Below are 14,409 nucleotides of genomic sequence, written 5' to 3' on the forward strand. Positions count from 1 at the left end.
TTACTTGAAGTTCATATTTAGGAAAATAAAAATGACAAGGAGTTCTACTATCATTCTTTTCGTATAAATCTAGAATCACAGATTTGATGAATCTGTTAGGTTATCAGGATAAGCATTGGTCTGGTATTTCTGAACAGATCAAATTATTTTTTATACATTTAACTAGACCCGTATTTGAGACTTGGTAGAATACATACTTTCCTAGACTACACTTTTTAGATAATATTCTAGGTGGGCATTTGTCATTCTTTTTGAGATTCACAGAATCTGAACCCCCTTCTTAGATTGTGAGAATACATGGAATCAATTAAAGGGATTCATTTAAATTCCTAATGAGCATTCATGGAATGGGAATAAAGAGTAAAGGACTCAGCTTTGAATCAGCTCAATTTATGATTATATTAAGGTAGTCCTCCCCCAAACTAACTGTTTTCAAGAAGCTAAAGTAAATGTTTTCTGAAGAATATAACATCATCCAGACTCTCAAGTGTTTTGTGGTTCATCACAAAAAATATGTGACCCATGCCAGACCAGGCAGGGCTCAGTGGTTGAGCATTGACCTGTGAACCAGGAGGTCATGGTTCGATTCCCAGTCAGGGCACATGCCCAAGATGAGGGCTCGATCCCCAGTGTGGGTTGTGCAGGAGGCAGCTGATCAATGATTCTCTCTCATCATTGATGTTTCTATCTCTCCCTCCTTCTCCCTTCCTCTCTCTGAAATCAATAAAAACATATTTTAAAAGAATGTGTGACCCAGAATTAAAAAAAAAAAACAAGGTAAAGATGGTATAAACTTGAAACCAAGAGGGAAAAATAGAAATAGGTCAATAGAAAATACAGATATTGGAGCAGTGAGACTTCAAGTGAGAGTGATTGATATAAGTTCCAGAAGTTATAAGACAAGATGAAACATTTCAGAAGAAAGAAGACATATACCCTCCCCAGACTCAAATAGAAAATCAACTTACAAATAGTTAACCCAAATTAAGACATCAGTGCAGATTAGATTCAGTTGGAGAGAAAATTATTAAAGTGAAATAGAGGTCAGAAGAAACGATCTTAACTAAAGCAAAGAGAGACAATGAATTTGAAAATTCAGGAAAGAGCATTAGAGACATATGAGATGCCAATAAAAAGTGTAAGGTGTAATTGGAATTATAGAAGGAAGAGAGAGAGGAGGAGAGTGTGGAAAGGAGGGAAGGGGGAGAGAGGGAAAGAGAGAGAGAGAATATGAATGAATACAAGGAAGAAAAGGAATATTTGAAAGATTAATGTCATAAACTTATCCAAATGAAAGAAAAATATGAAGCAACATGTTCAAGAAGTGCCAAGATTTCAAAGCAGAATAAATACAAAGAGAACTGCATAGAGACACATCATAATAATACTACTGAATACCAGACTGAGGCAAAAATGTTAAAAGAAGGTAGAGAAAAATGTTATAATGCCTTTTTAGTAGCAACAATAGGCTGAGAGATGAGAGATCATTAACAGCAATGAGGCAAGCCAGAACACAATGAATATTATCTTTAAAATGCTGAAGATTTTTATGTTCAGCCAAAAACCATAAAAACAAAAAGAAAAGAAACACAAAGGAATAAAAATGCATTCATTAGGACAAAGCATATATGGATTTGTGCTTCCAGTCAATATGAAGTAACTGAGACCAAATTTATCCTCCTGCCTGGAAGAACAACAACAAGAAACTGGACAAAAATCATTAAAACAAAAGTTTTGCAGACACCCGACATTAAGTCATGAAAGCGTGACCCCTGAGAAATGAGAAACAAATGAGGTGAGAACTCTGATTACCCAGCATAATGCCTTGACCTTTCCAACCCAAAGTGCAGGGAAGCGAGACACTCAAAAATTAATAAGAAAACAAATAACCCAATGAAGAATGGGCGAAATATTTGGACAGATTTTTTACCAAAGAAGATCTATCTATATTATAAAAGCCTAAGTGACCTTTACAACCAAACGACTGAAATGACTGGAACGACCAGTTGACCGGTCGCTATGATGTACACTGACCAGCAGGGGGCAGATGCTCAACATAGGAGCTGCCCCCTAGTGGTCAGTGTGCTCCCACAGCCAACCTCCTGTGGCTGGCCAACCTCCCCTGGTCCCTCCCTGCAGCCAGCCAAACTCCCGTGGTCCCTCCCCCCAGCTGGCTGACCAACCTCCCACAGTCCCTCCCCCGGCCGGCCAACCTCTTGTGGTCCTCCCCCTGCCCGTCCTTCCCCCCGGCTAGAAGGCCCCAGTCAACCTGGCCCTGATTGGCCTGGCCCCAATCAGGACTGGACAAAATGGCCCTGATAGGTCCTGATCACCGGCCAGGCCTAGGGATCCCACCCATGCATGATTCATGCACTGGGCCTCTAGTCTCCCTATATAAAGAGGTAATATGCAAATTAGCCAGGATGCTGTAACAGTCACGACCTGCTCAGGAGGAGTCTGCGCGTGCAGCAGGGTAGAGCAGGGCCCATAGAGAGCAGAGAGCAGAGAGCAGAGAGCAGAGCAGGCCTTCCAGCTCACGTGGGCGCAGTGGCGACCACAGCAAGCAGGCAGGCCCACCTGCAGAGAGCGGGGAGCAGGGCAAGCCTGCCTGACAGGGCAAGGCCATGGCAAGCAGGCAGGCCTGCCCACAGAGAGCGGGGAGCAGGGTGGGCCTGCCTGCTCACCAGGGAATGCTGGCAGTCCCGCCTCTGCATGTGAGCTGCAGAGGAAACACCTTTTCTGACTGCTCATTGGCTAAGCTCCGGTATGCCACTCACAGTGTTCGTAGTAATTTGCATAATGAGAATCCAAGAAGGTGATCTAGGGTTTTTCCACCTCACTCCTGGAGGAAAAAATGAAGGTCCACTGCTGGAGAGGCTAAGAAATGTCATATCCTACCCTAACCAGTTTGGGTCAGTGGATACAGCCTTGGCTTGCCAGCTGCAGGGTCCGGGTTTGATTCTGGTCAAGGGCATGTACCTAGGTTGCAGGCTTCTCCCTGGCCGAGGCCCAGGTCAGGGCTCATGCAGGAGGCAACCGATCAAAGTGTCCCTCTTACATTGATGTTTCTCTCTGTCTTTCCCTCTCTCTTCCATGCTCTCTAAAAATCAATGAAAAAATATCCTCAGGTGAGGATGAAAGAAAGAAAGAAAGAAAGAAAGAAAGAAAGAAAGAAAGAAAGAAAGGAAGGAAGAAAGAAAGAACTGTCATATCCTATGAAAGAGACATCTTGAAAATGCCTAAAGATTGTTGTCATTTTTTTGTAGTGAAGGGACTGGAGTCTGTGTTGATGAAAACACCTTGGCGTCTGCGGTGACCAGCAGTGGCAGCAGCAGCAGCAGGGTAATAGGGGCAGCACTTTCTCCTGATCAGCCCAGTCGCCTCCTGCAGAGTCATCAGTAGTACATTGTAGGACATCACCTGAGAGCTCCCAGATTGCAGAGGGTGAAGGTCTGGCTGAGGGACCCCCCCCACCCCCGCACAAATTTTGTGCACAGGGTCTCTAGTGTGTGTGTGTGTGTGTGTGTGTGTGTGTGTGTGTGTGTGTGTATAAGGGGTGTGTAGGAGGCAGCGGATTGATGTTTTGCTCTCACATCCATGTTTCTTTCTCCCTCTCCCTTTCTCTCTCTCTAAAAATCAATAAAAGAATCTTTAAAAAATAACACCAAATCACAATTATCTCAGACTAAAAACCTATTGGAGTGGCAAAAAATAAACCAGCTAATCATATCAAGTGTTGGAAAGGATACGGAATGACTGGAACTCTCATACAATGCTGGTGGGAGTATAAACTGGCATAACCACTTAGACAAAGTTTGACAGTTTCTCAGAAAATAAACATACACCTACTATATAAATAAACTATTCTATTCCTAGCTATTTGCCTAGGAAAAATGAAAGGAAGTGCCCATATAAATACTTATACACAAATTTTCGGAGTGGTTTTATTTGTATTAGCTTTAAACTGGAAACAACCCAAGTGTCCATTAATAGTAAATGGATAGATACTTTGGGGTATTTCTATACAATATTACTCAGCAATTCAAATTAATGAACTATTGAAATACAAAATAAATGCTCTTAATTATGCTGAGTGAAAGAGGACAGACAAAAAGAATATATGCTTGCATTATTCCATATACTGTATATATGCACTGAGTGGCCAGATTATTATGACCACCCCATCAGCACTTCATCGACACTTCCAAAAATACTGAATATTGAAAACTTCCTAAGCAAATACTTTCAACGTTTTATTATTATTACTAGGGGCCCGGTGCATGAAATTCGTGCACTGGGTGTGTGTGTGTGGGGGGGGGGGAGTGTCCCTCAGCCCAGCCTGCCCCCTCTCACATACTGGGAGCCCTCAGGCGTTGACCCCCATCACCCTCCAATCGCAGGATCGGCCCCTTGCCCAGGCCTGATGCCTCTGACAGAGGTGTCAGGCCTGGGCAGGGGACCCTCATTTCCCCCCATCAATGGTTCTGCCCCCAGCCCAGGCCTGATGCCTCTGGCCCAGGCGTCAGGCCTGGGCAGGGGACCCCCAGACCCCTCTGATTGCTGGCTCTGCCCCTTGCCCAGGCCTGATGCCTCGGCCAAAGGCGTAGACCCCCATCACCCTCTGATCGCCTGATCGGCCCCTTGCCCAGGCCTGACGCCTCCGCCAGAGGTGTCAGGCTTGGACATGAGACCCCCATCTCTCCCCGATCACTGGCTCTGACCCCCGCCCAAGCCTGAGGCCTCTGGCCCAGGAATCATGCCTGGGCAGGGGACCCCCATCTCCCTCTGATCGCTTGCTCCACCCCCCACCGAAGCCTGACGCCTCTGACCCAGGCTTCAGGCCTGGGCAAGGGGACCATCATATCCCCCCAATCCCCGGCTCCGCCCCCCCCCCAGCTCCCCGCGGTTGCAGGCTCCGCCCCTGCCCAGGCCTAACGCCTCTGGCCTGGGCGTCCGGCCCGGGCAGCAGGGACCCGCAGCTGCAGCGGCCCCGCGATCGTGGGCTCCACTTTAGGCCCAGGCAAGGGACCCCTAGCTCCTGGGACTGCCAGCTTCGACTGTGCCCAGCTCCCATCGCTGGCTCCACCCCTACTTCCTGCTATCACTGGCCAGGGCGGCAAAGGCGCCCGATTCTCTGATCATGGCTGGGGGGCAGGGCAAAGGGGGCCCCAGGGCCGCCTTTGCCCTGCCCCCCACCTCTTAGCTCCCCCCTGGGTTTCTGATCACTGCCAGTGGCAGGGGGCTTCTTCCTGCTTTCCCTTTTGCCTCCCTGCATTGTGCCTACATATGCAAATTAGCCTCCATCTTGTTGGCAGTTAACTGCCAATCTTAGTTGGCAGTTAATTTGCATATAGCCCTGATTAGCCAATGAAAACGGTAGCGCCATACGCCAATTACCATTTTTCTCTTTTATTAGTGTAGAATATTTGCATAACTAATTCACTTCATTGTACTGATGGGGTGCTCATAATAATCTGGCCACTCAGTGTCTATCCTATCTAATAATAGACAAACATGGTAATTTTCCATACCTTTGCCACACCTCCCATTGGCTAATCAGCACGATATGCAAATTAAACACCAACAAAGATGGCGGCTAATTTGCATACTGCAGGCAGGGCAGGACAGCACCATCCCACCTCCCCTGTCGCCATCGGGCCTGCTATCTGCAATCCCGGGGGTGGGGATCCCCTGTGCGACTGGACTTGGGGCGGCCCGGGTGGGGCAGCAGCGATCCGCTGGCCCACCCGGCATCCTGTGTGCGACCCAGGGTGGGGCCCCAACCCCTGGGTCCACCCTGCCCTGTGCATGACCGGAGGCAGCACCCCAACCCCCTGATCGGCCCTGCTCTGTGTGTGACCCGGGGAAGCGGGGCAGGTACCTAGGGATCGGGCCTGCCATCTGCCTGCCACCCGGGGAGCGGGCCTAAGCCAGCAGGTGGTTATCTCCCAAGGGATCCCAGACTGTGAGAGGGCACAAGTGGGGCTGAGGGACACCCCCCCTCCACCGCCTCCAGTGCACAAATTTTTGTGCACTGGGCCTCTAGTATAACTATAGAAAAGTCAAGCTAATTTGACAAAGATCAGATTAGTGGTTGGGTGGGATAGGAGAGCAATTAGGGGCAGGAAGGAGATAATACAGGACATAAGGAAACTTTGGGGATTTATGGATTTACTCTTTTGTTTGTGATATGGTTTCATGGGTGTATATATATGTCAAAACTTATCAAGTTGCACACTATAAACTGAATATCTTCAGCTTTATTTTTGGTCAATTATACCTCAATTAAGCTGATAAAAAATGGAGGCAAACGGAAGCATTATAAAAAATAATAAGAGAATTCTTCATCACTATTACCTGAACTAAAAAAAATCTAAAAGGGTTTTGTTCTTGTGGAAGGAAAATTATCCTTAGTGGAACAGAGTGGTGTAAAAAAGAATGGAGAATAATAAAAAGGATAAATATGTGGATAAATCCAAATGGATAATGATTTTGTAAGACAATAAAAACAAGGCCATTGGATATTTAAAATACATGTACTAACACATATAAACTGCAACATAAAAATGGGTAAATGGAGTTAAATGTTCTAAGTTCCTTCCATGGTTTGGGAAGTGTTAGATATATTAGACTTTAATAAGTTAACAATGTATATTTTAGCCCTATGATAATATGGAATAAAATAATAAATATAATAACATATAGGAGGAAATAACAACAACAATAATAAATTATTCCAATGAAGGCAAGAAAATAGAGAAAATGGGACATAACAAGTGGGACAAAGAGAAAATGAGTAATAAAATGGTAGCTTTAATACAAGATATATCACCAATTATATTTGAATTAATAAGGCTAAACATTTCACTAAAAATTAAAGATAGTATTGAATATAGTAGACTGGATAAAACAACAATATCTAGCTAGATGCTGTTTAGTTTAACATGTAAAAACTTAAAATAAACAAATGGAAAAAGATAACTTTGCATACACTAACCAAAGAAGGTTAGTATTTTCATAATAATATCAAAAAAAACAAACTTTGAGGTTAGAGAAATCTAGATCAAGAGTAACATAAAATTGTCACTCTACCTTACAGTTTAACAATTCTAAACTTGTATAGATCTACTTATATAGCATCAAGATCTTAGAAAAATATTTGGCAGTATCTACTAAGGGGACATATACACACTTTCTAAAAGAAGCCAGAGGAAAATGTTATAATACCTTTTAAGTAGTAGCAATAAGGCTGAGAGATGAGAGAGAGTTAACAGAAATGATACAAGCCAGAACACAATCTACACTTCTTATTTTCAACAGAAATATGTACATTCATGCACCTAACAATGTGTGCACATATTCATAGCAACATTATTTTTAATGAACAAAAACTGGAAACAATTCAAGTGTTCATTAAAGTAGAATGTCTAAATACATTGTGGCATCTATACTAATAAAAGCCTAGGTGGCCCTTGTGCCCTCATGTCATCACAAGATGGCTGCCATAAGATGGCCAGCAGGGGAGGGCAGTTATGGGCAATCAGGCCAGCATGGGAGGACAGTTATGGGCAATCACGCTGGCAGGGGAGTGCAATTGGGGGCAACAGGGCCAGCAGGGGAGGGGAAGTTGGGGGTGACTGGGCTGGCAGGGGAGGGCATTTGGGGGTGATCAGGCTGGCAGAGGGGGCAGTTGGGAGTGGTCAGGCTGGCAGGGGAGGGCAGTTGGGGGCAACTGGGCCAGCAGGGGAGGGCGGTTGGGGGCAACCGGGCTGGCAGGGGCCATCAGGCCAGCAGAGGAAGGCAGTTGGGGGTGAGATCAGGCTGGCAGGCAGAAGCAGTTAGGGGCAATCAGGCAGGCAGGCAGGCAGGCAGGTGAGTGGTTAGGAGCCAGCAGTTCCCGGATTGTGAGAGGGATGTCCGACTGCCAGCAGGGGTCCCAGATTGGAGAGGGTGCAGGCTGGGCTGAGGGACATCTCCCCGCCCCAGTGTACGAATTTCGTGCACTGGGCCTCTATTGTCTATATATAAAAGCCTAAGCGACCTTTGCAACCAAAATACCGGAACGACTGATAACAGTGATGGTGAACCTTTTGAGCTCGGTCTGTCAGCATTTTGAAAAACCCTAACTTAACTCTGGTGCCGTGTCACATATAGAAATTTTTTGATATTTGCAACCATAGTAAAACAGACTTATATTTTTGATATTTATTTTATATATTTAAATGCCATTTAACAAAGAAAAATCAACCAAAAAATGAGTTCATGTGTCACCTTTGACATGCGTGTCATAGGCTCGCCATCACTGCTCTATGACATGCCCTGATCACCAGGGGGTAGATCTCAATGCAGAAGCTGCCCCCTGGTGGTCAGTACCCTTCCACAGCCAACCACCCACGGCCAGCCAACCTCCCCCCCCCCCCCCCCCCCGTGCCTCCCCCTGTCTGGCAGGCCTCAGCTGGCCCGGATCGGGACTAGGTGAGACGGCCCTGATAGGCCCTGATCGTTGGCCAGGCCTAGGGACCCCAACCATGCATGAATTTCATGCACTGGGCCTCTAGTACTTATATAACAAATAACCTCTAAATATCTAAAAGCCTTCTGAATTTCAAGATCTCTTACTCCCTACTACTGTTACAAACTCATGTTTAAATTTCTTTGTATATGAATGGGGTGTTTTTCGGGGGAGAGTCCAAAGCTGTAGAGGTGTTCTCAAAGGCAGCCATACCCTCAAATGGGCTAATCTCTTTCACGTGTTGATCCAATGAACACTGGCTGGCTACTGTTTCTTAAAGAACACTGACGAGTCTTTTAATAGGAGCCTATGGTCAAATATGCTTAGGTAACACTGCTAAATATAACCTCTCTTTTAGAGATCAGCATGATTAAGACTTTCAAGAAACACTGCTGTAAAGTATCACATTATTTTGGTCATCTTAGCATTCATTAACTAGTTTGACAAAGGAATTGAAGCCTTTACAACTATTTTTGTTTTTTATCTGCTTGTTTTTGTTTTTAAAGATATCTGATACCCTAAATATTTTTGAAAACATTGATGTGTAACAATTCTGTGCATGGGGCCATTAAATAAAATAATTTATAAAAAATACATAACATAATTAAGAGCTGACAATTAATTAATTTAACTACTCACTGCATAACCCAGGTATTAGTTGAAATCACCCAGCCCTTGCTTATCCACAATTGACTCAATACTGTCTCTGTTTTTTGGAAATCAGAGTCCTGTCCTAATATTTTCATAAGTTCCTGGGGGATTACATTCTCAGACTCATTTCTGGGTCTGGGTTTCTGCTTTCATTGAATTCTTGATCTTATTCACATGTCACCTTCTAAGATTGTTCTCTTCCCTCTGTTACATGTAAAAGTAGTTGTGGCTCCTGCATTATCTCTCCTGCTCAGTGTGCGTGGTAGACCTCACTGATGGTTGGTTGGGTGGATTGAAGAATTTAAGACATAGAAAAGCAAAATCTTAAAACATTTTGAAATCCTTGTTCTCAAGCTCTTCAGTCACTTAATTTTCTCACTGGCCACCTCTTGTCAAGGTTCCTATTTCCTACCATGTGGCTCTGACCATTAGTTTCCCCCCACCTTTGTTCTTTTCAGAGTCTCTCTCTCTCCATCCCATAATTCCTGTTTTTATCCCATGGAGAGTGGCCTAGTCATCACCTGTTACCATGCATCACCGAAGATCTCACCTCGTACTCGTGAAGGGCTTACTGAGCTCTGCTATGAATAAATTCCTCTTTTTCGTTATTTATTTTTCTCATTGGTCAACAAGTATTTATCAAGCACCTGACATGTGCCAGGCATATTAGTGGTGATTTGAGTTTTTATCTGGGGGGAGGGGGTAGCTCTGTGCCATTGTAGCTTTCTCTAATTTGTTTCCCAAACAAAGGTGGGCATTTAAAAAATCTTTTTTATAGAAACAACACTTTCTCTTGGGATATAACTAAGAACATATCACCAGGTGGACAAAAACATGCGTCATGACATTCCCTGTGCATAATATTAAATCTCTTGTTTTAAGATGCAATATAGCTCAAGTGTTTCAACTTAAGCATTTCATGTTTGCTATTGTTTAGCTTGTGCACACAGAAATATTTTTCTTGGCCATAAGACTAATGAAAGTTTTTTACATTTATTACTTTATCCAATCTTCAGTACCATGTCCTCATGTAGAAAGAGAAGGAAAATCACTTCTTCCATTTCTCATATTTCTCACCTCTAAAAATAAATAATCATAAAGTTACCTTTTCTCTATGACCATTTTTATTTTGTGATTTTGTGACTTAGCAATTGTATTCCTGAGAGTGTGTGTGATATTCATTCATTCATTCATTCATTCATTCATTCATTCATTCTTAAACTCACCAAACATATTCTGAGCCCCACCAGCAACTATGTTAGGTAATTGATCATAAAATTAGTCAGTGATAGTCAGTGACAGGGGTTGGTAGCTTCATCCCTTTCAGGATGGTGCCTTCACTAGCTTTGGATGATCTTTTATCATGGAAACAAAAGACCAATATCTGATCTAACAATGTATCTAGAAACTTGATGGATAACACCAGCTTTAATTCTGAGAAATTTTTCACTTAAGGGATTGATGTCTCTGCAACTAGAATGTTCCTTCCCACATGGCTATCTGACTATCTGTTCTGTTCTGTTTGTTTATTTCAAACTTCTCTGAAAGGCCTAACAGAAGTAAAGACCATGGAATTAGACAGAGCTTTACTTCGTGAGAAGAGAGCATCTATGAGCTGAATTCTTTTCCAGGATAATGAAATTTCATGTGAAGCGTTTGGTGTCCTGGGATTCAAAAAGGTTATCAGCCAAGCATTTATAATAAAAGTCCTCCCTGCTTTTCCCTGGCATGCACTGGGAGGAGGGGAGTGCTATCAGTTTGACATTTCTGTCAGAACTGGTATTTGAACCACTGGATGATTCTGACAAATGCCACTGCTGTCATTGGCTCAGTTTTAATTATACCTGACTGAAGCTTTCAATGGCAGCAAGCAGAAAACTTAATTAGTTGGAGTCCCGAGCATGAGCTGGCTGGAGGAATCCCAGTGTATGGGTTTCAGTGGAGATGTGATCAGGTTTAAATCAACCATCCCTGGCAGGGAGCTATCCTGGCTGGACAGTTGTCAAAGCCGCTAAAGACTATTGAGCAATTTAAATTGCTTTTGAGAGCATATTACATTTATATATTTGTTTCCCAAGGAACTCAGTAGTATATGACAGTAGGTGAAATAAAAAAATGCAAAAAGAAAAAAAAAAAGGCCTATTTAGAAAATAATTCTGTATTTCAATGAGGACCGGCAAAAGGAATGTGTGTGTGTGTGTGTGTGTGTGTGTGTGTGTGTGTGTGTGTATGCATGTATATAAGCGGATGCTATGTTAAAAAAAATAAAGCAGAATGGAATTAATGTTTTAATTACATCTTATGTGCTCGATATTTGCTTTCCAGGTATAAATGGGATTACAGTTTTTACTTTTACATTCCTATGGAAGCATGCATTACCAAGTTGTGATATCAAACTGCTAATATGCTGCCATTAAAAATTAACAAAACTCTTGTCTGCTTATTGGAGAAAGGTTTCTTTGTTTTTTTCCCATTAAAAAGGGAATCTCTCAGAACCACTATTCCTGAGTTTCCATTGGAGACTGCTGCAAATCCTGTGTAACTCAGACTGACTACTTTTTTTTTCACTCTGCTTTTCAAATTACATGTGGGCCTGATGCTCATCACTGGTCTTCCCTCACAGAGGCTAAGCAGTGCAGAAAGAGTCCGCTGAATATTGAGTTTGGTCAAATGTGAAGAATAATATTCTGCTTTATTTCGTAAAGAAAATATGACAGTGCTTGACAAGACGGAGTGAACTTTCGTCTTGATGACTCAGCCAAGACTTGGGATCTTCCACTCTTGTCAGCTGTCTGGTTTGATTCTGCTGCCACTGTCACTGCTGTCTGTAAGTGCAGTGGTGCCTGTGGGACAGAACATTATTGGATACTGATGGACTCCTTGGGTTAAGTAACAGCCTAAGGGGAATTCCACTTCTGAAGGGAGGCATGCCAGCGTTGGGCTGTGAAGAGGATTCCTATGGGAATAGCTGTAAATTTATCACTTTCAGGATTACTGAAATGCTACTACTTGGCCTGAGTTAGCCTTCTTGTACACTGGAGTTCTTGGTCCTAGAACAATATCTGGGTGGGTGCTTGCCTCAATATTCTTAGCAAACTTTGAAAAAGGAACAAATCTTAGGTTTGGTTATTAAGTAAATCAAGAAATATTAACTTCCAGGAGTAAAAGTATTACTGATTATGTCTCTTAAAATTTAGCAATATGGGAACTAATTTTAAGCATTGTTTTTTTTTTTTTTTTTTTGTTTTTTTTTATGGGTACATTGTACTAGAATGCAGAGGGCTTTTTGAGGGCTGATGTGATTAACAAGTACTTGGTCTTGACCATTTGATGACATTTCAAGAAATATGCTACCATACCTCTACTCTCCATACTCTGGAGAACCAAAGCATGGAAAAAGTAGATGGTGTCCTTTTTCATCATCTCTCTGCAAATGAAATGGAATTAAAATTGGTACTTAAAATTAAATGAGGTGAGGTTCCAGGAATCAGGTAAATATGAAGTATTTAAAAGAAAATGTTACAGGTGACAGAAAAGCACAAAAATTGCTCCTGACATGAATAATTCACCTATTCCTAGATGGTATAAGTCACCTACTAATGTGCATTACTTGCCATTTAATAGTGGCTGTATCTGAAGAAATATGGAAAGGAATATTTTAATAACTTTCTATATGAAAGATGATGAGACTGCCTAAATGATTAAGAGGAAGATATGTTATAATGAACTAAAGCCACTCGAGTGTAAGGTAATTTTAATTCAAATCTCCATCTGCTTATGTATAATTAAGACTCATTTAACAAGTTAATGCCTACCAGAGAGAACTGATAAGTTTGGTATTAAAGATCTTAAGAGAAGTAAATTAAACTGTTGAGGTTGAACTGGTCTTTGGTTTTAATTTTTTACACCTGAACCTTGATATGAATTTCAGGGTCCATTTCTTTATCCTCACCATTCATTTAAGTATGAAGTCAAAGACAAAAAGGGAGGGGCAATGGATTTATCCTTTTTATATTTTAATTTTGGAAGATCCTTCCTGCCAAAGGTGTGACAGCATCGTGACTGATATGAATATTTATACACTTCATATTGCTCCCAATATAGCATCTATGTGCCATTAAGATGGTGATTTCAAAGCCACAAAAATATTTATGCACAGTTGAGATTGGCAGCAAGGTTAAATAACCTCAGAAAATAAGAGAAAAGCCTGTAACGTGCCACAAGGGGCTGTTTTGATCTCTAGTGAATTCATGAGCTTGTTGATGCTCAACTTCCTACTTCAATTTTTTTTCCTGCAGTTATTGCCAAAGAAAGTCCAGCTATCATAAATATGGTGTCAAAATTTTTGTCTTCTAGCATGAAAATTTAATGCCCAGCATATGACTCCTCATTTAGAGAGCAGATGAACTGATCTTTATTTATATGCTTTTTAACATCTTCTGGACTAAATTCAAACAGTAGACTCGAGGATTCACGCAGGCTTCTTGACATGAGTCTCACTGAGAAGTTAAAGGTTTCCAATAGTGCCTGGGTAATGCCAATGCAACTGTGGGACCACAGAATGGAACCTTGAATCTTGCTAATTGTGAGCTATAACATAACTATTGTCAATCACCTAAAATGACAACTTCTTAAGCCATGGTCACCTAGAATAACAATTTCTTAAGTCATAACTTTCACAGATCACAAATTCAATCATTGAAACTTTTTGAGTCCTCTCGAGATATTCATAGGTCTAGTCACCTTCTAATAATCATTGCTGGTTCATTTCTTATAACTTAAACACTAGTAAGTATTCTATTGCTTGATTCTTTTATTTTATTGACTCATTTTTTAGAGGTTTTTTCTGAAGTTTTAAATTTATTGATTTTAAAGAGAAAGAGAAAGGGTGAAAGATGAGGGGAGACAGAAAGAGAAAAAAACATTGATGTTGTTCCACTTATTTATGCATTTATTGGTTGATTCTTGTATATGCTCTAACTGGGGATTTAACCTGTAATCTTATATCAGGACGATGCTCTAACCAACTGAGCTACCCTGCCAGGGCCATATTGACTCTGAAAGGTCAAGGAATTTGCTCAAGTTCACAAAGTTCATAGAGATCTGGGTCTAGTATTTTGATTAGTAGTACAACTTCTTTCTACCACATCTCATTGCCTCTTTTCTTTTTCTTTTTTTTAAAAATATATTTTATTGATTTTTTACACAGAGGAAGGGAGAGAGATAGAGAGTTAGAAACATCAATG

This window comes from Myotis nattereri, assembly GCF_964212035.1.
Source record: "Myotis nattereri genome assembly, chromosome: 2".
NCBI lineage: Eukaryota > Metazoa > Chordata > Mammalia > Chiroptera > Vespertilionidae > Myotis > Myotis nattereri.